General features: G+C 41.1%; 1 pseudogene; it reads right to left on the minus strand.

Moving 5' to 3' along the window:
- Nucleotides 1-23,885: 23,885 nt before the first annotated feature.
- LOC138146142 (LYR motif-containing protein 9-like) lies at nucleotides 23,886-24,128 on the minus strand (annotated as a pseudogene).
- Between the last annotated feature and the right edge of the window lie 1,477 nt (nucleotides 24,129-25,605).

The following is a 25,605-nucleotide window of genomic DNA, read 5'->3' on the forward strand; positions in this document are numbered from 1 at the left end:
AAATTAAAGATATATATATATATATATATATATAAACATATGAAAAAATGTTCTAAATCACTATTGATTAGAGAAATGAAAATCAAAACAACTCTGAGGTACCACATCTCACCAGTCAGATTGGCTAAGATGCAAAAACAGGAAAATGATAAATGCTGGAGAGGATGTGGAAAAATTAGAACACTAATGCATTGTTAGTAGAGTTGTGAATTGATTCAACCATTCTGGAGAGCAATCTGGAACTATGAGTGCATACCCTTCGACCCAGCAATACCACTTCTAGGGTTATATCCCAAAGAGATCAGAGAAGTGGGAGGAGGACCTGCATGTACAAAAATATTTATAGCAGTTCTTTTTGTGGTGGCAAAGAATTGGAAATCAAGGGAATGTCCATCAATTGAGGAATGGCTGAAGAAATTGTGGTATATGAATGTAATGGAATACTACTGTGCTATAAGAAATGAGAATCAGACAGACTTCATAATAAACTGGAGAGACTTATATAAAATGATGCTGAGTGAGAAGAGTAGAACCAGGAGAAATCTGTACACAACCACGGACACAATGTATTTGTTATGACTAACTTCAATAGACTGAGCTCCTCTGAACAATGCAAGGTTGTAAGACAACTCCAAAAGACTCATGATCAAAAGAGATCCACATCCAGAGAAAGAGATGCAGAGTCTGAATGCAGATTGAAACAAACTGCTTGCTATGTTTCTTTTTCTTGTTTTGTTTTGTTTCTTCTTTCCCACTAATCATACCATCAGTTATAATCCTTCTTTACAAACTGCCTAATGATTAATGTGAAAATATTTGTAGATCCTATATTTGAGTGCATGCCAACATGATGGGGGGGAAGGTGGGGAGGAGAGAAAGGGGGAGAAAATTTGAAAGGGATAGTGGAACTAAATGTTGTAGACAAAAAGTAAACAAATCAATTTAATAATAAAAAGTATTGTTTTCTTATTGGATTCAGAATCAATAGAAATTGAGCACATATGTCATTCTAAGGTAAATTTCATTGCACAGTGACATCCTATTCATAATTTTCATAATAGACTTCCAAGTGGGCCTTTCTATTTGCTATCATACAAGTTATGATGTTCTGCTACCATCAATTATAATACTGTCATGGATCAGCACTTTTCATTCACAAAATCATAGAATCATGTATTGTAAGGCTCTAGAATCAAGGACTTCAAGAGGCTTTAGAGAACATCTAGTATAATCTTAACCTACCTATCAAGAATTAATGGTCAGTGACTTTCCCAAAGTCTTTCAGGTAGTAAGTAGCATAGCTGAGATCTGAACCCAGATATTTAGAATCCAACTATAACACACTTTCTGTAATATGCTATCTGTGGAAGTAGCTTAAAGGTTATTTGGTTCTGTATCAAATAGAAACAGTGGCCATTATCCAATTTTAAAGGATGCTTATGGGCTACATGTTGACTTTGAAAACGTCACATGTTTATGTATTTACTTAATTAATATACTAACACACTCAAATCAAATAGGGAATACATTTTAATTTACCTTTGGGACTGCATGTGGCACATCATGCATATTTGACAACTCTGATCTAGCCCAACTTGCCACCTGTTAGCAACCAAGGCCTTAGGGCCAAGTACCCTTCCCCCTGCAGGAAGGCCACACCCCCGTGAATCTGCTGACCACAGAGTGTTTCAGCAGCAGGTGTTCTAACCACAAAATGTTTCAACAGTTGTTTACAAGAATCCCTCTCCCCGCCCACTTCTTCAAAGAGTATATAAGCCTTGTTTACCAGCAATAAAGAGCTTTTTCTCTCTCATCATCAGACCTTAAAACAAACTGCTTGGTCTCGCTCCTTTTTTTCCACCCATTCCTTTGCAGGCTGGGTCCTCCTCGGCCCCACGAATAACTTGGTCCCGCAGGATGGGACAAGTGGCGCCCAACGTGGGGCCCGAGGCACGAACCCTTGCCAGACGGACCAGTGCCTAGCATAACCCCTTCTTTTTCGGTGAGAAGCCCCCCCCCCCCCCTGTAAGGGCCCCCCGGCTGTGAGAAGCCCCCCCCGGCTGTAAGAGCTCCCACCCGGCTGTGAGAAGCCCCCCGGCTGTGAGAAGCCTCCATCCTCGGTAAGTTGAATTCGTCCGTCTCATACTCATGGGTCAGAAATTATCTAAGGAACAGGTCTTTATAAAGGACCTTAAATCATTACTCAGGGAAAGGGGAGTTAAAGTTAAGAAAAAAGATTTAGTTAAGTTTTTTTTATTTGTGGATGATGTTTGCCCTTGGTTCATTATAAATGGGCCAGAGATTCACCCTGGCAAGTGGCAGAAAGTTGGCAGGGATCTAAATAGAAAATTGCAAACAGAAGGTCCGGAGGCGGTCCCTGTGACTGTCTTCTCTTATTGGGGCCTCATTAGAGATATTGTAGAAGCAGCCCACAAGGACCCAAATAACCAACAATTACTATCAGTCACGGAGTTCTGCCTCTGCCCCCTGTCCCGAGCAGCCTCCTCGGCCTCCTTGCCCCCCACCGGCAAAGAGCCCTCTCGGCCCCGTCAGTGGTAATAGACATGCCCGTAGCCCCGAGACAACCCCTCTATCCCCCCTTCCCAAGGAGGAGCCACCTATGGCCGACTCCCTTAACTTTCCAATATTTACAAAAAAATCCAGCAGTGATATTTTAGACCCTGGAGATGCAGCAACCTTGGAGGATGAGGCAGCTCGTTATAATGACCCTGATGGGCCCCTTGGACCTCTCCTCAACACAAGCCCCCACCAAATTTCTCCTCCTTATGTGGTTCAGACTTGTGCACCTGCCCTTCTTTCACCTGGCTTATCCCCTACCACGCTCATAGAAGCTAGAAATTAGCTTTCCACCCAGGTTAATGAACTTCGGGAGGTCCTTGACCTCCAGAAGCAGTTTGCTCAGCTCTCTACTGAGCTCTCCTCCTTACAGAAAACGCTGCATACTTCTGTTCTCCTCCCGGCTTCAGGCCCCTCAGTTGTTCCTCCCCCGCCTCCCCCACAATATTGAATCCAGAAGATGGGGTGCAGACCATTCCTATGGGTGTCTTTGGCCCTCCCCCACCAAATTCTTATTTCTTTATTATGGGCCGCGCGTCCTCCACCCTTGCTGGCCTGATGATTCACCCCTCCCTGGTTTATAATGACTATACCGGGGAGATTCAGCTGCTTGCTACCGCCCCCATGGCCCCGTCTCAATTGATAAGGGACAACGCTTGGCCCAGGCCTTGCCGCTCCCCCTGGATACTGCTTACCCTTGTCAAAAGGCGCGGAGTACCCCGGCCCGGATCATCCGACCTGTACTGGGTCCAGGCCATCTCTCAGGAACGCCCTACTCTTAAACTCACAATACAGGGTAGGATTTTTGAAGGTATTCTAGATTCTGGGGCCGACTCTACCGTTTTGTCACAAGAAGCCTGGCCCGCTGCTTGGCCCTTGCAGGCCTCCATAACCCACTTACAAGGCATTGGTCAGTCCAGGAACACCCTCCAAAGCTCCCAATGGTTACCCTGGAAGGATAATGAAGGAAATGCTGGTACTGTCCGGCCGTTTGTGGTCCCTGGACTGCCTGTTAATCTCTGGGGTAGGGACATCCTTTCTCAGAAGGGAGTCATTAGGTGCAGCCCCAATGCGATTGTGGCCCAGCAGATGCTCTCCCAGGGATTCCTTCCAGGACAAGGCCTTGGAAAAAACAAACAGGGACGTTTGACCCCCATATCGACTGCCCCTAAGGTGGGTCATGCAGGCTTGGGTTTCCACTACCATTTTTCATAAGGGCCACTGATCTGTAATCCAAATGGTGCTTCAACAGGTGGCTGTAGTAATAGACATAGCGCCTCTGGCTGGGAATAGTCACTCCCTTTTTGTCTCTGGTCCTTACTTCCCCATAGAAATCTAGAGCCTCTTGTGCCTTTAAAAACTTTCCTTGATGTAATAAATACGCACAGATCATTACACCAGTTCGTCCCTTTCCCGCTTTACAGTGAATTGCTGCAACATGATTGTCATCTTCACTTAGCCACTGTTCAAGGTCCTCACAAAAGGGTTTGATGAGCTCTAGCTGGGGTGGGTTGTGGTCTTCAAAAGGACACTGTGCAACTCTATAGTTAAATTTGGTGGCATCATAATGTCTTTCAGCACATAGATTGTATATCTTGTAATGATTTTTATGCTTTGAATCCAAAAACCTGACTACATCATCGATGTTGTTCCTGTAAACGCCTTCAAGTCTTTCTGCAGGAAACCCCATAGCAATGATGTTTGGATAAATATAGGTCAGGTCCAAGTCGAATCCATCCTCCTGGTATCTCCTTTTGTTTCTGCTCATGATCTCTTTGATGATGGCTGTCATGTCTGGGGGCCGCGGGGGGCGGGAGGGGGCGAGTAGGGCGGACGGAGGCGGCTCGGGCGGCGGGGCCTGCTTACTACATGATCTTAGGGCAGTTAATAAAACCATGATCCCTATGGGAGCACTTCAACTGGGGCTCCCCTCCCCTGTAGCCATTCCGAAAGGATTTTCTAAGATCATTATTGATTTAAAGGATTGTTTCTTTTTTATAGCAAAGAGAAGCACAGGATTCAGTTTCTAGCTAAGTATGAAAGAGCAGGTCATGGAAAACAAATGTTTGTACCCTCCTAAATCTTTTCCATCCCCTTACATCCTGATGACTGCAAACGTTTTGCCTTTAGCTTCCCTATAGTTAATTGTGTGGGCCCTTCTCCCCGTTTCCAATGGAGGGTCCTCCCCCAAGGCATGGCCAACAGCCCTACTCTTTGCCAGAAATTTGTGGCCCAGTCTATAGATCCATTCTGGTTGCGCCACCCAGAGATTTATATCATCCACTATATGGATGACATCCTCCTAGCAGGACCTGATGAGCGGCACCTGTCCATCCCATTTCTGAGATCTGAAGGGTTACGCATGTATTCATCAATTTTCGGGGGGCCAGTTCTGATTCTGCTCTTAACATTTTCCACTGGAGGTTCAGGAGCAGATCTGGGTTTTTCTGCTGCCCTAAAATCTTCATTATTAGTGGTGTGTTCTGATAAGTGTGTTGAGCGGTGATTTGCCACTCAAGATCCAGCATGACCATCATAAACAGCAGAGGATGACCAGTTTTCCAAGCCATGGGGAGTTCCTACAGCTGCTGTGTGGGCATCTTCCATTTCTGCTCTCCATCCTTGCATGCTGCTGAGGCCGTGACGCGGGCCATTCCCAGCACCGTGGGCATTGTGTTTCTCAGTTTTGGGCTTGTCCGGGGATGCACCCATGTTTGGCACTGGATATGTGGTGGGAGGACGGAGAGGTCCCTCGGGTCTCGTTCCGGCCCCGCGCTGCCAGTCGCTCGTTGCGGCTCTACAATCCCGCGGGCTCTCCATTTCCCCTGAAAAGATCCAAACCCAGCCTCCCCAGTTGTTTTTGGGTTTTGAGCTCCTCACTAATCATGTCTTCTCACAAAAACTCCAATTAAGGGTAGACTGCCTTCACATACTTAATGACTTCCAGAGGCTCCTTGGAGATATCAACTGGCTGAGACCTTATTTGAAACTCACTACAGGGGAGTTAAGGCCCCTGTTTGACATTTTAAAAGGTGATTCTGACCCATCCTCCCCCCGCCACCTTACTCCTGAGGCGCACAAAGCTCTAATTACGGTTGAGTGTGCCATTTGTGATCAGCACATAGGGTGTTATGCACCCCTTCAACCCCTTTGGCTCCTCATATTTCCCACCCCCTTTGCACCCACGGGATTGCTTTGGCAACGAGAACCGCTTTTTTGGATCCATTTGCCCACATCCCCCTCTAAGATTTTACCCACCTATCCCCATTTGGTTGCTACCCTCTTGTGCCTTGGCAGGGGGGCTGCCTTGAAACTTTTTGGTAAAGACCCCGATCATATTGTATCCCCCTATACTGCTGCACAAGTACAGTGGCTCGTTCAGAATGATGATGATTGGGCTATTAGTTCTATTTCCTTTCATGGTACTATTGATAATCATTTCCCTTCAAATATATTGATTCATTTCCTGCAAAGGACGCCTGTGGTTTTCCCCAAAGGAACAAAAACAACACCAATTCAAGGAGCCTGCTTGGTTTTCACCGACGGCTCCTCCACGGGTGTTGCTGCATTTAGCATTGATGGTCAGGTATCCCTCTTTAATACCCATTTTTTATCTGCACAATTAGTTGAGCTTGTAGCCATTATTAAGGTCTTTGAGCTCTTGCAAGAGCCTTTTAATTTGTATACTGATAGTGCTTATATAGCACACTCTGTCCCCCTTCTGGAAACAGTTCCTTTCATTCGCCCTTCGACCAATGCCTCTCCCTTATTTGCAGAACTTCAACGCCTTATTCTTGCCCGACTTGCCCCTTTTTTCATTGGTCACGTCCGGGCCCATTCAGGCCTGCCTGGTCCATTGGCAGAAGGAAATGACGAAGTCGATCAAGCCACTCAACTGGTGGCCATTGCTCTCACCGACTCCCCTCTTTCCGCTGCACAAAAAGCCCATGCCTTGCACCACCTTAATGCACAAACCCTTAGGTTGCGATACTCCATCACTCGCGAACAAGCACGACAAATAGTGTGTCAGTGCAAGGGCTGCCTGACCCTCCTACCTGAACCTCATTTGGGAGTAAATCCCCGGGGGTTAATGCCCAGGGGAATATGGCAAATGGATGTTACCCATTATCCACGTTTTGGTAAATTGAAATATGTTCATGTCTCCATTGACACCTTTAGCGGCTTCCTCTTTGCGTCCCTCCAAAAGGGCGAAGCTTCTAAACATATGGTTTATCACATTCTTGCCTCCCTAGTGGTCCTCCCACAGCCCCAAACTATCAAAACTGATAATGGACCTGGTTACACTAGCATTACTTTCCCTTTCCGACAGTTCTGTGCCCAAATGGGGATTAAGCACATCACGGGCATCCCATATAACCCTCAAGGCTAAGGCATAGTTGAAAGAGCTCATCAAACATTAAAAAACATGATCTTAAAATTACAATCAGGGGAGGATATGTTATACCCCAGAGCAGGGAATTTCAAGACCCTCCTAAACCATGCAATGTTTGTTTTGAATTTCCTCACTTATGACGCTAATGGCAAAACCGCTGCTGACCGCCTCTGGCATTCATCCATGGCAAGCACTTATGCACAGGCCATATGGAAAGATCCACTGTCCAATAAATGGCAGGGCCCCGACCCGGTCCTTATCTGGGGCAAAGGACATGCCTGTGTCTATGATACACAAGCACAAAACTCCAGATGGCTTCCAGAGCGCCTGATAAAACTTCATAACTTGCCCAGGGATCTCCCTGAGAAGTCTTCTAACTGTGCTTTGTTTCAGGAGACGTCATGAACCAGACGAGCCTGCCAGACATCACAATGATCCTTTGCCTGTTTGTCATCTTTGGGGCCATCCCTGGCACTTCGTACCAGCTTCTCAACCATACCTGGCTGGCAATAAATGGGGCAGGTGATACAGTGTGGAGTGAGTCAAAAATAATATCTGAAGACTGGTGGCCTACCCTATACACTGATCTTTGCAAATTAGCTTTAGGGGCACCAGCCAACTGGGATTTGGAAGGGTATAGCGACCAACAGCAAGCCCCCTTGTCTCCCTCCCCTCCTGGGAGGTGGGGCCTTGACCCATGGGGGGGTTGTGGCTCAGTTAGCCAAAGGAGTATGTTAAGAGCACTTCCCTTTTATGTCTGTCCCGGTTATCATAGAAATCGCGCCCTGAACTACAAGTGCGGAGGCTTGGCAGATTACTATTGCCACAGTTGGGGCTGCGAAACCACTGGGGACACCTACTGGCATCCCTCCTCCTCGTGGGATTTTATTATGGTCAAAGCCAACTATACACATCAGGGCACCGGGACTCCAGGTTGGACAAACATACAGGAGTGCTCAGGGTGGTGCCATCCCCTGCGCATCCAATTTACAGAACCCGGTAAAAAATATACTAACTGGGACCGGGGTGTGTCTTGGGGACTTCGGCTTTACAAAGAACGATATGATGATGGTTTGACTTTTACCATCAAGCTCCTTAAGAGCATCCCTAACCAAAATAAGCCTGTGGTTGTTGATCCCAATACTGAGCTTCACTCAGGAATTTCTCAGGGGCGCAGAATTAAGCCTAATCCCCTGCCCATTTCCCCTACACCTAGAGCACCAGTAAGTGAACCCTTTCGGCCCACACTTCCCAATGGACCCCCTTCCTCCGCTGAACTTATTCTTTCTTTGGTTAATGCCTCTGTATATGCAATTAGTAAGATGACTAACCATTCCTTAGAAGATTGTTGGGTTTGTTATTCCTCAGCTCCCCCCTTTTATGAAGGGGTTGCCCATTTTGGGAACCTTGCCTTTACTAATGACACCTCTTCCCTGCGCTGGGGAACAAAGGATAAACATGGCCTTACCCTCAGTCGCATTTCTGGCCTCGGCCTGTGTCTCTTGGGACCGCTTATGCTCCCTCCCAGGCAACTTGAACAGGTTTGCAATCGTTCCATTATAGTTAATGCCTCATTTCAATATATTGCAGCACCAAATAATTCCTATCTTGCCTGTTCCTCTGGACTTACCACCTTTGTGATTACGACCTCTTTTTTGAAAAATAAAGATTACTGTGTGGAGGTTTCCCTTCTTCCTCACCTCACTGTCCACTACCCAGACGAATTCCTCCAGTTCTGGGAACAAGGCTCCAATTCACATAGTAGAACTAAAAGAGAACCCCTGACCGCACTTAGTTTGGCTGTCCTCATAGGTCTTGGGTCCATTGGCACTGGAACTGGGATTGCCTCTTTGGTCAATTCAAATATGCAATATGCTCACCTTAGTGCAACTATTGATAGGGACCTCCAGGAACTCCAACCAGGCCTTGAAAATCTTAAGGACTCTGTGGCCTCCTTGGCCGAGGTGGTCTTGCAAAATAGGCAAGGCCTAGATCTCCTTTTTCTACAGCAAGGCGGCCTTTGAGCTGCTTTAAAAGAAGAATGCTGTTTCTATACTAACAAGCTTGGCCTTGTAGAAGATAGTTTAAAAAGGGTTAAAGAAAGTTTAGAAAAAAGGAAGAAGGAAAGAGATCAGAAAGAATCCTGGTATCAAAACTGGTTCTCTACATCCTCCTGGCTGACTACCTTGCTCCCCACTCTTTTGGGACCCCTCGTGGGGATTCTGTTGCTCCTCTCCTTTGGGCCATGGGCCTTCAACAAACTAACCACTTTTGTTAAATCACAGATTGACTCGGATCTTAGGAAACCCATTGCTGTTCACTATCATCGGCTTAACTCCGGTGGGTCTTGTGACGACCTTCCTTCTACGACCATCCTCAAAGGCCTTCAATTTTCTACTCTTGCTGGTGCAGATGCCAATCCGTGGTACTCAAGGGTGTGGAAATGTTTTCATAGATCATAAGGTTTTGACCAACGCTGTGAAAGAGCCCATGACGGGAATACAGGGGCCCACGAGCCAGCAACATCAGACCTTGCTGCAGATGCACCCAAAGAAGACAGGGGCTCTGCCATTATAGGTCTTGGCCATGGACATCAGCCCCATAGCCTAACATGGGCCTTTCACTGGTCTTTTGTTTAAGTGTTTCCTACCTTTTTAAAAGAAAAAAGGGGGACATGTTAGCAACCAAGGCCTTAGGGCCAAGTACCCTTCCCCCTGCAGGAAGGCCACACCCCCGAGTACCATGCCACGTGAATCTGCTGACCACAGAGTGTTTCAGCAGCAGGTGTTCTAACCACAAAATGTTTCAACAGTTGTTTACAAGAATCCCTCTCCCCGCCCACTTCTTCAAAGAGTATATAAGCCTTGTTTACCAGCAATAAAGAGCTTATGCAATGAAAACTGGTAAAGAGGACATAAAACCAAACAAGAAAAGGAAAAAAGATCAGGTATTTTGCTTCCATCTGGATGTAAACTTAGTTCTTTCTAGTACTTCCTCTGGATGCACACATTTCTCTCCATCACGAGTCTTTTGGGATTAACTTATATCACCCCATTGCTGAGAAGAGTCCAGTCTATCAAAGTTGGTCATCATACATGCGTTGGGTCTGTAATTGTGTACAAATTTCTCCTGGTTCTACTCTTCTCACTGAGCATCAGTTCATATAAGCCTGTCCAGGTAAATATGAAGTCTGTCTGCTCCTAGTTTCTTATAGCACAATAGTATTACATAACATGCATATACCACAACTTGTTCAGCCATTCCCCAATTGATGGGCATCCCCTTATTTCCAATTCTTTGCCACCACAAAAAGAGCTGCTATAAACATTTTTGTATATATGGTTCTTCCTCCCACTTCTATGATCTCTTTGGGATATAACCCTAGGAGTGGTATTGCTGGGTCAAAGGATATGAAAGTATTTATATCCCTTTGGGCATAATTCCAGATTGCTCTCCAGAACGGTGGGATCAGTTCACAACTCCACCAGCAATGCATTAGTGTTCCAATTTGCCCACATCCTCTCCAGGATTTGTCATTTTCCTGTTTTGTCAACTTAGCCACTCTGATTGGTGAGATGTGGTACCTCAGAGTTGTTTTGATTTGCATTTCTCTAATCAATAGTGATTTAGAGCATTTCTTCATGTGCTTATAGATATCTTTAATTTCTGTCTCTGAAAATTGCCTGTTCATATCCTTTGACCATTTATCAATTGGGGAATGACTTGTATTGTTATAAATTTGACTCAATTCTCTGTATATTTTAGAAATGAGTCCTTTGTCAGAAACATAAAGATTCTTTCACAGTTTCCCACCTCCCTCTTAATCTTGGTTACATTGGCTTTGTTTGTACAGAAGCTTTTCAATTTCATGTAGTCCAAATTATCCATTTTACATTTTATAATGTTCTCTAATTCTTGTTTAGTCATAAAGTCTTTACCTCTCCACAAATCTGACAGGTGAACTATTCCTTGTTTTACGAGACTGCTTACACTATCAACCTTTATACCTAGATCATGCACCCATTTAGACTTGATTTTGGTATATGGTGTTAGATAATGGTCTAAATGGTCTATGCCCAGTTTCTGCCATACTATATTCTAGTTTTCCCAGCAGTTTTTGTCAAATAGTTTTGTCAAAAACTAGGGTCTTGGGGTTTATCAAACAATGGATTACTATAGTCGTTGACTCCTGAATCTCGTGTGCCTAATTTATTCCATTGATCCACTTCTCTATTCTTCAGCTAGTACAAAGTAGTTTTGATGACTGCTGCTTTATAATACAGATTGAAATCTGGTATAGCAATTCTACCTTCCCTAGCATTTATTTTCATTAATTTCCTTGATATTCTGGACCATTTATTCTTCCAAATGAATTTTGTTACTATTTTTTCTAGCTCTATAAAATAGTTTTTTGGTAAATTAATTGGTATGGCAATAAATATATAATTTAATTTAGGTAAATTTGTCATTTTTATTATATTAGATCGACCCAGACATGAACAATTAATATTTTTCCAATTAGTTAGATCTGACTTTATTTGTGTGAAAATGTTTTGTAGTTGTTGTCATACAGGTCCTGGGTTTGTTGTGGCACGTAGATTCCCAGATATTTTATAATGTCTACAGTAACATTCAATGGGATTTCTCTTTCTATCTCTTGATGTTTAATTTCATTGGAAATATATAGGATTTATGTGGGTTTATTTTATATCCTGTAACTTTGCCAAATTTATTTATTGACTCAAGTAGTTTTTTACTTGATTCTCTAGGATTCTCTAAGTATATCATCATGTCATCTGCAAAGAGTGATAGCTTGGTCTCTTCTTTGCCTAATTTGATTCCTTTGATTTCTTTTTATTCTCTAATTGCTACTGCTAACATTTCTAGTATCAGATTGAATAAGAGAGGGGATAATGGACACCCTTGTTTCACCCCTAATCTTAAGGGAAATGCTTCTAGCTTCTCCCCATTACATATAATACTTGCTGATGGCTTTAAATAGATGCTACCTATTGTTTTAAGGGACACTCCATTTATTCCTATACTTTCTAATATTTTTAATAGAAATGGATGTTGTATTATATCAAAAGCCTTTTCTGCATCTATTGAGATGATCATGTGGTTTCTGTTAGTTTTATTGTTGATATCATCAATTATACTGATTGTTTTCCTAATATTAAACTATCCTTGCATTCCTGGAATAAATCCTACCTGATCAAAGTGTATTATTATTTAGATAAGTTTTGCTGTAGTCTTTTTGCTAGTATTTTTTAAAGATTTTTTACATCTATATTCATGAGGGAGATTGGTCTATAATTTTCATTCCCTATTTTATCTCTTCCTGATTTAGGTATCAGTATCATATTTGTGTCATAAAAAGAATTTGGGAGGACTCCTTCTTCACCAATTTTCCCAAATAGTTTGAAGAGTATTGGAATCAATGGTTCTTTAAATGTTTGATAGAATTCACTATTAAATCCATCTGGCCCTAGAGATTTTTTCCTAGGGAGTTGACTGATGGCTTGTTTAATTTCTTTTTTCTAAGATGGGGTTATTTAAGTAATTTACTTCCTCTTCAGTTAATCTGTGCAACTTGTATTTTTGTAAATATTCATCCATTTCCCTAAGATTGTCAAATTTATATGCATACAATTGGGAAAAATAATTCCTAATTGTTGTTTTGATTTCCTCTTCATTGGAGGTAGATCCACCCTTTTCATTTTTGATACTCATAATTTGGTTTTCTTCTTTCTTTTTTTATCATATTGACTGAGGGTCTATCAATTTTTTTTTCCACAAAACCAGTTCTTAGCTTTATTTATTAATTCAATAGTTTTCTTAATTTCAATTTTATTAATCTCTCCTTTGGTTTTCAATATTTCTCATTTAGTATTTAATTAGGGATTTTAAATTTGTTTTTTGATCGGTTTTTCAATTGCATGCCCAATTCGTTGACCTCCCTTTTCTCTAATTTAATCATATATGCACTCAGGGATATAAAAGTTCCCATAAGAACTACCTTTAATGCATCCCACAAATTTTGGTATGTTGTCTCATTATTATCATTCTCTTGAATGAAATTACTGATTGTTCCTATAATTTCTTTTTTGACCCACTCATTCTTGAGGATTAAATTGTTCAATTTCCAATTAGTTTTTAGTCTGTCTTTCCATGGCCCTTTATTGCATATAATTTTTATTTCATCATGATCTGAGAAGGATGCATTTAATATTTCTGCCTTACTGCATAGAATTGTGAGCTTTTCATGCCCTAGAATGTGGTCAATTTTTGAGTATGTGCCATGAACTGCTGAGTAGAAAGTATATTCCTTTTTATTCCCATTCAGTTTTCTCCAGAGATCTATCTTACCTATCCTCTCTAAAATCCTGTTCACCTCCTTAACTTCTTTCTTGTTTATTTTGAGGTTGGATTTATCAAATTCAGAAATGGTGAGATTAAGTTCTCCCACTAGTATAGTTTTGCAATCTTTTTCTTCCATTTCCTTTACCTTCTCCTCTAGGAATTTGGATGTTATTCCACTTGGTGCATATATGTTAAGTAATGATATTGCTTCATTCTCGATGGTGCCTTTTAACAGGATATAGTTTCCTTCCTTATCTCTTTTAATTAAGTCAATTTTTGCTTTTGTTTTATCTGAGATAAGGATTGCTACCCCTGCTTTTTTTTTACTTTAGCTGAGGCATCATATATTTTACTTCAGGCTTTTACCTTTACCCTGTGTGTATGCCTCTGTTTCAGATGTTTCTTGTAAATAGCATATTGTAGGATTATGATTTCTAATCCATTCTGTTTTTCGTCTCTGTTTTATGGGAGAGTTCATTCCATTATTATTTACAGTTATGATTGTTATCTGTTTCTTTCCCTGCATCCCATTCCCTCCCCTGTTAATGGTCATATTTTCCCCCCTTCTCCCTTTCCCCCTTAATAGTTTTCCTTTTGACCACTGCCTCCCTCAGTATTCCCTTATCAGGCCCCTCCCTTTTCCTCCCCTTTCCCCTTACTTCTTCCCTCCCTACTAACTACCCCCCCCTTTCATAGCCCTTTCCCCCTCCTACTGCCTGTAGGATATTTTTATACTTAATGAAGTATGTTATTTCTTCTTTGCACCAAGAGTGACAGGAATAAATCTCATGCTAAGCTCCTCTCCCTACCCTCTTTCCCTCTAGAATTATATTTTTGCATTTCTTCTCCATAGAGTCCTATACTTAACTGGTTGTTATACCCTCCTTGCACCAGAAACAATGAGGGAAAAGCTCATATGGTTCTCATCTCCCTCCCTTCTTTTCCTCTGCTATACTGTTTTTATGCCTCTTTGTGTGGTATAATTTACACTTTTCCACTTCATTCATTCCTCCTCTTCCATTGCAGTCCCTCTGTAGCCCTTAATAAGATTGTTTTTAAATCATCATTTTGTGTATTTTATACTCATACCCCCTACGTGTCTATAACCAGTTTGCTCTTATCAAATAAATAGCAGTGTATGTGTGTTTTCCTTGTTTACCTTTCAACATCACGGTTTTTTAATGCTTTATTAACTTCTGATTTATATCATTCATTTCTGCCAGATTTTGAGTTACAAATTTTGTCCCTGTTTTTCCCCTACCCTCCCCAAAATAGCAGTCCTACAGGATATCCCCTCCTCCAACCTATTTTCTCCCATATTTTCTCCCATACCCCTTTTGACTTTTCCAGTGGATCTCTATGCCCCAGTGCCTGTGTATCTTATTTCCCAATTACATGTAAGATGGTATTTATAATAGTATACACACACTCATATATATATATATTTGAATATTTGATTTTAAAACTTTAAATTCCAGATTCATTTCCTTCCTTCCTTGTCACCCACCCTTACTGGGAAGATAAGGTGTTCAGTATAGGTTGTACATGTGTGGTTAATGCAAAACAATAACATAGTAGATATATTGTAAAAGACTGACTATATTTCCCTCCCTCCTAGCCACCTCCCACTTGTTCTATTCTCTACTTTGATCCCGTCACTTTTCAAAAGTGGGTGCTTCCAACTTCCCTCCCCCCAGCCTGCCCTCCCTTCCATCATCCCCCCTCTCATCCCCTTCACCCACTACTCTAATGTAGGGTGAGATACCCTATTAAGTGTGTATTTCATTCCCGCCTCAAGCCAAATTCAATGGGAATAAGGTTGACCCATTCCCTTTTGCCTTTCTATTCTCCCCCTCCATTGTAACCATTTCCCCTTCCCTCTTCTGTATGAGACAGTTACCCCCATTCTGTCTCTCCCCATCTCCTCTCATTATATTCCTCACTCACCTCTTAATTTCACCTTTTAAGTATCATCCCTTCCTGTCAAATTGGTCCTGTGCCCTCTATGTATACCTGAAAACATATATACACAAATTCACATATGTATTCATATGCCCATATACTCTCATATAGATATTTCTATTCCCTTCAACTACTGAGAAAAGTTTCATAAGTTACAATTATTGTTTTTCCATGTAGAAATGCTAATAGTTCAACTTTGATAAGTTCCTTATGATTTCTTTTCCCTGTTTACCTTCTTATGCTTCTCCTGCTTCTTGTATGTAAATGTCAAATTTTCCATTCAACTCTGTTTTTTTCAGCAAGAATGCTGAAAGTCCTCTATTCCACTGAATGATCGTATTTTCCCTAGAAACATGGTACTCAGTTTGGCTGGGTAGGTGACTCTTGGTTTTAATCCCAGCTCCTTTGACCTCCAGAATATCATATTCCATGCCCTTCGATCTCTCAGTGTAGAACCTGCCAGATCCTGGGTTATCCTGATTGTGTTTCCACAATATTCAAATTGTTTCTTCCTGGCTGCTTGTAATATTCTCTCCTTAATCTGGGAATTCCACAACCTGGCTATAATATTCCTAGGAGTTTTCATTTTGGGATCTTTTACAGGAGGTGATCGGTGGATTCTTTCAACCTCTATTTTGCCCTCTTGTTCTAAAACATCAGGGCAGTTTTCTTTGAGAACTTCCTGGAGGATGCTTTCTAGGTTCTTACTTTGGTCATGGCTTTCAGGTAGTCCAATAATTTTTAAATTATCTCTCCTGGATCTATTTTCCAGGTCAGTGGTTTTTCCCATGACATATTTCACATTGCCTTCTATTCATTCATTTGTTTGGATATGTTTAACAGCATCTTGGTTTCTCATAAATTTATTAGCTTCCATTTGCTCTAGTCTAATTCTGAAGCCGTGATTCCCCTCATTGAGCTTTTGAGATTCTTTTTCCATCTGGCAAATTTGGCTTTTTAAGGCATTCTTCTCCTCATTGCCTTTTTGACCCTCCTTTTTGAGTCAGTCTGTTTTTTAAAGTGTTATTTTCCTCAGTCAGGCTGTTGACTCTCATTTCATAATTTTCTTGCATTGTTCTCATTTCTCTTCCCAATTTTTCCTCCACTTCTCTTATCTGCTTCTTAAGGTCCTCTATGACTTGTAACCAGCTCATATTTTCTTTGAAGCTTTTGGTGTAGGAGTTTTGATTTCACTGTCTTCTTCCTGTTCCATGCTTTGCTCCTTTTTGTACCCCAAATAGGAGTCTAATGTTGGAATCTTTTGTCTGCTTTGTTTCCTTTGCCTGGTCATGTTGCCCCTCAGTCGTTTGACTGCTGGGCTTTTTGCCACAGTGGGACTCTGCCACCAGACAGGGGAGCTTTCGTCCCATATGCTGGGGTTTTCTCATTTTCTGGAGGTGTTAGATGGGTGCCCATCTTAGGTCTACACACACTCTCGCAAGCTGGACACACACCACAGGACCTCCACCCTAGACTGCAATCCAGATCCAAGAAGGATAAAGCAGAAGTGACTACCCCTGAGACTGGTGCTTGCTTTCCCTACACTATGCAGGACAGGAGCTGAAGCTGCCATGTGGTGCTGGCTGGCTGTGCCTCAGCGGCACTTGAAGCCTCAGCGGCTTCTCCCCCAGGGGGAAAAAGCCACGCATTCCCACTTACTGGTCCCAAAATCCAGATTTCACTGACTTTTCACTTTGTCCTTTGCATCTGTGTGTGGATAAATCTGGAAATGGTGACTGCTGCCGCTGTTCTGGAGTCCCTCCAGCTGGGGGCTGGTCAGGCCTGCCCTGGGACTAAAGCTTCAGTGTGGCTCTGGGCTTGGCTCCCAGAGTTCTGAGCTGGCTGATTCCTGCCAGCCTTTCCTGCTGTCCTCAGTGGGAGGTTAGTTTCTCTGTGTCATTTTGTGGGTTCTGCAGCTCCAAAGTTTGTTGAGAGTCCCCGTTTTACATGGATTGGGGAAGGTGGAAGCGTGAGCAGCAGGGAGATCCTGCTTCTACTCTGCCATTTTGGCTCCACCCGCTTCTATGTCACTGTTGCATCTCATAATTGGAGGTTGAATTTTCCATTGAGTTTTGGCTTTTTTATCAAGAAGGTCTGGAACTCTGTTATATCACTGAATGACCATCTCTTTACCTGGAAGAATATGCTCAGTCTCACTGGGTATGTGATCCTTGGTTGTAACCCGATCTCTTTTGCTTTCTGGAAAGTTGTATTCCACTGCCTCTGATCTTTCAGTGTAGAAGCTGCCAAATCCTGTGCAATCCTCACTGTGGACCCTCGATATTTGAATTGTTTCTTTCTGGCCACTTGAAGTATTTTCTCTTTTATCTGGTAGTTCTGGAATTTGGCCACAACATTTTGAGGAGTTTTCAATTTGGGATCTCTTTCAGCAGGTGTCTGGTGGATTCTCTCAATTTCTATTTTACTCTCAGGTTCTACTATCTCAGGGCACCTTTCCTTAATGAGCTCTTGGAGAATGTTGTCCAGGCTCATTTTTTCATCATGATTTTCTGGTAGGCCTATGATTCTCAGATTCTCTCTCCTGGATCTGTTTTCCAGGTCAGTTATTTTTTCTTTGAGGTATTTTACCTCTTTTTCTAATTTTTCATTCTTATTGTTTTGTTTGACTAATTCTTGGTTCCTCATAGAGTTATTTGTTTCAATTTGGTTGTTTCTAGTTTTTAGCAAATCATTTTCCTTGGTCAATTTTTGGAGCTCCTTTTCCATATCATACACTTTTCTTTTTAGAGGGATGTTTTCTTCATTATAATGTTTTTCTAATTCTGCAATTTTGGTTTTGAGAGATTTATTCATTTTGTCTTCTAACTCTCTCATTTGGTTTTCAAAGTTCCTTTTAAGCTCATCTAAGAGAGCTTTCTGTGCTTGGGACCCACTCCCTGTTGATGTTTCATCTGTGGGTGTGGAGTCTACATTGTCCCCCTCTGAGTTTGGTTCTTCTCTCTGAGGATAGTAGGACTCCAGAGTCTTTGTAGTCTGCTTTCTACCCATTTTGAGGCAGAGCCCTAGCCACGCCCTTCCTCTAGGGATCCCAAGCCTTTACTGTAGAGGGTTTTGTCCTGGGGCAATAGTTACTATGTTTTCAGGGTCAGAGGGGGTGGGTTGGAGCAGGCAAAGTCCACTCTGTCATCCTCATCTTTGGAGGTCCTGATAGGGGCTCTTCTTCTTCTTTTTTTTTTCTAATTTCTGGGCTATGAAGTGGTAGCCCCAGGAGTATTTGCTGTTCTGGAAAGGGGCCTCTGAATTGGGTTCTTACCTTGCTCATTCCAGTCCCAGCCCTTTGGTGATAGTCCTGGTAGTTGCCTTTGTGGTTGGTGGGAAGACTTGCCCTCTGAATTGATCAGGCCTCTCTGGGCCTGCATTTGCAGGCCACACCTTGCAGACCTGCCTCTGCCTGAATTATAACTTGTTGAATTCCAATTACTGTTTCCTAAGTCCTTCACTTGATTTATCTAGTTCTTTGTGGAAAGCAGGTACAATAGGACTCAAACTTCTCATCTTTTCCCTTATTACTTTGAATATGATTATTCAAAGTTTCTTTAAGCTTTTTAAAATACATTTAATAAAGACCCATATGTACAAAACAATTTGTAGCAGCCCTTTTTTTTGTGGTGGCAAAGAATTAGAAATCAAGGGGGGATGCCCCCCAGTTGGGGAATGGCTAAATAACTTGTGCTATGTGAATGTAATGAAATACTGTTGTGCTATAAGAAATGAGGAGCAGACAGACTTCATAATAACTTGGAGAGACGTATAAACTGATGCTGAGTAAAGAAAGCAGATCCAGGAGAACTTTGTACACAACTACACAAACATCATATGTGTGATGACTAACTTTGATAGACTGGGCTCCTCTCAGCCATACAAGTTTATAAGACTACTTCAAAAGACTCATGATGGAAAGGTATATCCACATCCAGAGAAAGAACTCCAGAGTCTGAATGCAAATTGAAGCAAACTACTTGCTCTTTCTCTTTTTTTTTTTGTTTTATTTCTTCTTTCTCATTGTTCACTCTATTGGTTATAATCCTTCTTTACAACCTGATTAATATTTAATGTGAAGGTATTTGTAGATCCTGTATTTGATTAAATGCTGCCATGGGGGGAGGGGGAAGGAGGAGTGGGAGAAAATTTGAAACCAAGGGATTGAGGAACTGAATGTCGTAAACTAAAAGTAAATAAATTAAAATTTAAAAACTACTTTTTATATTAATTCCTGAGAACAAGCTTTAAAATCACATCTATTAAGTCTTCCTTTCAACCATGCAGGCTTTTCCTCCATTCTTATCCACCCTATGGTACTCATATCCATGTTCTCCCTAAGTTCACTACAGGAGATATAGCTAACATGCTGGGGGAGTTTCTCACTGCTGTGTGGACTAATTCCAGTATCATTCTAGAGCAGGGACTCAATAATTTTTGGTATCCTAGACCCATTTAGCAATACTGGATATTCTCCAGAATGTTTCCAAATTCACAAAACAATACATATAGGATTGTAGAGGAAACCTTGTCCCTATCCAAATTCACACCACCTCCAAAATCTATTCATGCATTTTTTTGGAGGGTCTTGAATCACACATTAAGAATCCTTAATAATTTTATTTTGCAATTATAATTTATTTATGTTCAAGATGGCAACATGCTAGCAATAGTAATCTTCAAAAGTCAGTTATCTCTCAAAGTAATGTAAAATGCATACACTATCATGTATGATAGAATTTCCCTTTGAGAATTTCAGGAATGATAAAGCCAGCTAAAATGTTTTTCATAGATTCAAGGTTTCAAAGGGATACAGTTGTTCTGTGTAAATTACTTTCCATCCTGTTTTAATCCTTTCACCAAAAGTTCAAAAATCAGTTGAGAAATCCCCACAATAGTATCTTCTTGTGGGGACAGGAGCAGCTATAGACTATTGATCACACAATTAAACATTTTCTCTTTTTTGGCCTGATCTCCAACACTAGAAGACAATCTTCATTGTGACAATCTTCATTTGTAAAGTGATCAAGCTCTCTTTTAGGATGGTAAAGACAACTTCACATGTCTTACACAGGTTCCACTCATCAATCCCCATTTGGTAAATCTCTCCCATAGTGATAATCTTAGGTTCCAATGTAACTGTTTTATGTAACATACTTCTATCTTCACCTTCAGAATCTGTATTTCTTTGCTAGTGTTATCTTCTATCCCTCTACCCTTTATGGTTTGTATAAACCCCAAGCCACTCTGTCAAACAAGTATCTCTACTGATCACAAAAATACTTCAAATTTATTTGAACACAGAATTTTAGAGTTGTTTTAAGGTGAATTCTCATCAAATACTGTTTCATTTATATTATACCCAATTAGGTGTCCATCAGCTATTGTTCAATGGTCATTAAACAAAGGCTGTCAATCACTTTAATCTTCCAATACCACCATGACAATTCTTTCTTCCATTCCTTGTCCTACTTTGTTTGGTAGGTTGTCAACTTCTCTGCTTGTCATCATAGATGTAACTCCACACATCCACCCACATGAATCCACAGAAGTAGATTCTTAAACTGTCAAAACTGATATTTTTTTGTTCAAGTAGGTTGCTAAATGACCATGATCCTCTTAGATATGGATTATGTTACTATCTGCTCTTTAGAAACTGACTGTAGATCTTTAGAAATGACATCTTTATCAACTTTTGCACTGAGTTTGACATTGAGACACATCATGCAACTGCTGTGGTGAAGAGCGCAGTGTGATATCTGGAGGCTATGACTGCTACTACTTCTGTATAATCATGGGGATTGACCTTAATTTCCCTAACTATAGAATGAACAGCTTGGCTAGATGATTTATTCAGGTCGTCATCATTGAAATCAAGTTAAACTGTCTCAGCAGTAAATATATGATCTGTGATTGTCACAATAGAAGCAGTCAGATGGTCTATCAATCGCAAGATAGTCATTAAGCAGTTATTAAGGCCTTATTTTTTTTTCTTTTTGGAAGGGGAAAGGCAAGGCAATTGGGGTTAAGTGACTTGCCCAAGGTCACACAGTTATTAAGTGCTAAGTGTCTGAGGCTGGATTTGAATTCAGGTTCTCCTGACTCCAGGGCTGCCCCTGATTAAGCCCTTATTCTATGCATTATGCTAAGTGGAGAGGATATAAAGAAAATGGGTGAAAATACTATCCCTGCCCTCAAGCAACTCTAATGGGGAGATAACGTGCAAACAATTATGTACATATAAGACATATATTTATTATAATGAGAGTTAATCTCAGACTGGGGACTATTAGAGCAAAATGCTGGATATACTGTCAGATTGAGGTCATTGTTTTGGGTATTTTCTATTAATGCTTTTATACTGTGGGGAGGGATGAGGAAAGGTCTTCCCCCAAATGACTGATATTACAAAGGTTATCAATACACCTTTTTTAAAAAAAAGCAACAAGGAGTTATCATTGGTTTTTTTTTTTTCCCTTGGGGCTGGGTCCTCCTAGAATTCATCCTCTCTTTTGGTCAAAGGAGGTAGAATCCATAACCGCCTCTTATTCTTTTCTCATCACTCCTACTCTTCAGTTCCTTAAGTAACAGAGTAAGTAATCCAGATTAGGACAATAATTAGTATTAGCCTAATATGATTTACTTGCATTTTAGGTAAGAGGTACATAATCTGGAAGCCGTGGAAGCCATTTAGGACATGGAGGGTTCATGAACTTGGATGGGAAAAAATGATGACCATATGTTCACAGAAGTGGTACTCTTTGCAATCCAACATGTTCTGTTCTATACATTCAAAAACATTAAGCTGTCATTGGGTCCAAGAGTCAAAAAAAAGTTTAAGGACCATTGTCTTAGATGAATTTCCAGGCTGACGATGTCTAAAGTAAGTGACCTTCCTCTTCACCCCAACCCTTCTATATCATGCAGGAGAGTTTCTTAAAGGGATTTAAAGTCATACAATTCTAGCACAAGAGGAAGTATGGGTATTGTGAATGGCAGAGTTGGGGTAGTTCAGGGCACTATCACATAGCTGCCATGGTGAACAGTGCAGTTTCATGCCTAGAGGACATGACTAATGCAACTTCTGCACTATTAGTTCAAGTCTATGAGGCAGAGAAGACCTGGGTATAAGTACTGCCTCTGACACACACTGGCTGTTACCCTAGGGTCCCCATACTGATGAAATTTAAAAAAAATTAAAAATCCATAGCACACCACCCCCATCCCCCCCCCCACAACAATGGCACACTAGTGTTTCTAATTTGTTGATAGCTCTCCTAAGTCAGGAGCATTTAGCTTGGGAGTACATGAACTTAATTTAAAAAAATATTTTGGTAACTATATTTCAGTATAATTTGTTCCCTTTTTAATCCCATGCATATCACTTCATGTATTCATAAACATTTTTTGGAAAAGGGGTCCATGGACTTCACCAGCATATTGCCAAAGTGGTCCAAGACACAAAAAAAGGTTAAGGATTCTACCCTAAGTCCTAATTCTATGTTCACTGATCAGAAAGAAGTGTTTTCCTGCAGCATCCCTAAAACAAGGGGGTTAACTCTGTCCTAATTTCCAACTTAAATCATAAACAACTTCACTGGTACTCTATTTAATGAAGTCACATTGCAAGGATGAATGAGTGTATCAATAAATAAAATATAAAAATTACTAAAGAAGAATCATTCAAAAATGCCTCAAACAATTTGCTCAATCTAAGGCCCAATTTTCTCCTCTGTTAAATGGAGAGGCCTTCTCCACTTTTCTCATAAGCCAGTTGTGAGATTCAATTGAGAACCTCATATGAGAAAGGAGTTCAAAAAAGCAAATTCCATCTAGGTGTGATAGATAAGGTAGAAGGGACTGGTGCAATCATACCACTCTAAATCCTTCCTTCCTTCATTTCTTTGCTCTTTCACTCAGCTTTTGCTGTTCTTGGCAACTTGTCTTTTTTCTTCCTTTGATTTCTCTCCTTGTGGTGGAGGTCATAAAGTAGAAAAGCTGGGTGCACTGGGAAGATACACTCACATACACAAACATACAAGCACTGCAAATGGAAAGAGTGCTGACTGACATCAATCTGTCAGTCAATAAGCATTTATTAAGTGTCTACTTTACGCTGGACACTATGCTAAGCTCTGGAGATAGAAAGAAAGGAAAGAGATTTCTAATTTTCTTTTTTTCTTCCCTAACACAATGATAGACATACAAGGAAAGTTTAAAAAATCCTTGTTTCTTGGTCTCTGACTTGACTGTTGATAAATAAGTGAATGAGAAAATAAATGAATAATAAACAAATATAAGAAACCAAACTTAAAGAGCAAATTGAAAACTCCCTCCCCAAACTGGCCTCCTGATGGCAGATGTGACCCAAACCAAATGCCAGGCATAAAGGATGCTGCTGAATGCATGCACTTGGCTTTGGAAATATCTGAACATCTAGTTTCTCTCTTTTGCCCTGCCACTCTAAATCCTGGGTATATTTGTATTGAAGGTGTTGCTGATAATTCATCCCAATGGTACTGGCATCACAGAGCCTCCATTGTCGGCAAATGGATTTTGCTTTATGGGCTCCAAAGTGCTCAGCTATTTCTTAATTTTGCTTCTGATACTTCTCAATTATTGAATCCACATCTTCAAGAGATTTTCTAATAGTCTGTTGGATTCTCTCAGGGTTGTCTTCATCTGCATGGATTCAGAAACTCTGTCTGATGGCATGCTTATAGTGCATCTGGATGTTCTTGGTGGACAGCTGGTGACAGCCCCATAGCAGGTAAAGGTACAGTTACAGTGGCTTCTGAAAGAACTTGGTGCCCAGCAATGGGTACAACAGCATCACCTTCCTCTGCTCCACAAATCCTTGATTAATGGACCATATGTCTTAGATTTTCATGCAGTTGAAGAAAGGAATGAAGGAGAAGGGAGAAAATGTTTTATTTTTGTTTGATTTGTTTTTTTTTTAAATGAGGGCCATGAAGCAGGTTTAATTCATTTTCCCAGTCACCCAAGAAACCCTACACTAGGAGCCAAGGTAATATGTCTCAGCAAGATCAGGGATCAAGCACCTAAGACCATGTGGTACAGTGGAAAGCATTGTGACCCTGGGTTCAAATTTTGTGTGTGATGCTCACTACCCTTGAGATCTTGTGTGTCATTTCACCCCCTTGGGCATCAGTTTTCCCACCTATGAAATGAAGGACTGGCCTCTCTGGGGTCCTTAGCTCTATGAACTTATGCAATGTGTACTGTTGGGGTGCCACAGTGGTGATAGGAAGGCCTCACAGACTGTGCTCTCTGCTTGTAAACTTTAAAAAAAACAAGAGAACCATAGGCCAGAGAACCATTTTTTTTTAAAAAGCAATTGGGGGTAAGTAACTTGCTCAAGGTTACGTGGCCAGGTGTTTCTGGGTAGGTGCTAAGTGTCTGAGCCTGGATTCCATCTCCAGATCATCCTGGCACTGGGGCTGGTGCTCTTACTCGCTATGCTACCTGGCCGCCCCTTGGAGAACCATTTTTTTAAAAATAGGAAACTGATGAGGAGAATGAAGATGAAGATTATTTATATTGCGATCATCCTTTCCCTTCTTTTCCACATTTATGTTATTTTTTTTTCTCCAGCTCTGTCAAAGGATGTGTTTGGGATCAAGATGACACTTGATTTTCAATGACCTGGAACTAATACAGTATGTTACCTGAGGCTCTAGAAATACACCTGCTCTTTACTCTTGTTTTTCTGTTAGCCCACTATCCCTTGAACATAGGCTGCCAAATATTGACAAATTACTAAAGTTTTAAGTAAACTACAAGGAAACTAAAGTAAAACAAAACAACAATTAAAAAACCTCTTTTTCTTTGGTAGGACAGAAATCTGACTGGGAAGTGAACCCCAACAAAAGTTAGTCTATTAAACTACATTACTCCTAGATTTCATCCAGATGTGTTTTGAAATCCCTTCCTCCAAATCTAATCAGCCAAATTAAATTCACTTGTAAGTACCTGCTTTTGAACTCTCTTGTGATTTGAAGTAGCAGCTTAATAAAAGGTAGAAAAGCTATGTAGAAAATGAGAGAGAAAAAAAAATAACATCATAGCTCAAACTACCTGGGTCCCAAGCTCTCACAAATAATATCAAACTATGAATTCAATAAAAACCCAATTGTTTGTCTTTGTCAATGAAAATGAAGAGTGATTACTCCCAGAAAACATGTCAAATCTTTTCCAATAGAAAGAGTTCAGGGGCCAGATTATTTCACTGGCTTCCAAAAGATCTGAACATGCAAAAAGTATACAGGCAAACTCCTTCAAAAGTAATT

This window comes from Petaurus breviceps, unplaced genomic scaffold (assembly GCF_028583685.1).
Source record: "Petaurus breviceps papuanus isolate PSGF00001 unplaced genomic scaffold, PetGlider_PUasm1.0 90752, whole genome shotgun sequence".
Taxonomy (NCBI): domain Eukaryota; kingdom Metazoa; phylum Chordata; class Mammalia; order Diprotodontia; family Petauridae; genus Petaurus; species Petaurus breviceps.